This window comes from Eimeria mitis, genomic scaffold (genome assembly GCF_000499745.2).
Source record: "Eimeria mitis Houghton genomic scaffold, Emh_scaff446, whole genome shotgun sequence".
NCBI classification, from domain to species: Eukaryota; Apicomplexa; class Conoidasida; order Eucoccidiorida; family Eimeriidae; genus Eimeria; species Eimeria mitis.
This window is the reverse complement of record NW_013572775.1, coordinates 1-316: the sequence shown is the minus strand read 5'-3', so window position 1 is coordinate 316 and position 316 is coordinate 1.

Genomic DNA, 316 nt, shown 5'->3' with positions numbered 1-316 from the left:
GGTGGTGGTGGTGATGCGGGTGCGGGTGCTGCTGCTGCTGTTGCTGTTGCTGCTGCTGATGATGAGGGGGAGGGGATAAAGGGGGGAGAGAGAGAGAGGGAGATGGGAGAGAAAAGAAAAAAGAAAAAAGAAAAAAGAAAAAGAAAACAGAAAAAAAGAAAACAGAAAAAAGAAAAAGAAAAAAGAAAAAGAAAAAAGAAAACAGAAAAGAAAAGAAAAGAATAAAAGAATAAAAGAAAGAACAGAAAGAAAAAAAGAATAAAAGAAAAAAAGAAAAAAAAAAAAAAAAAAAAAAAAAAAAAAAAAAAAAAAAAAA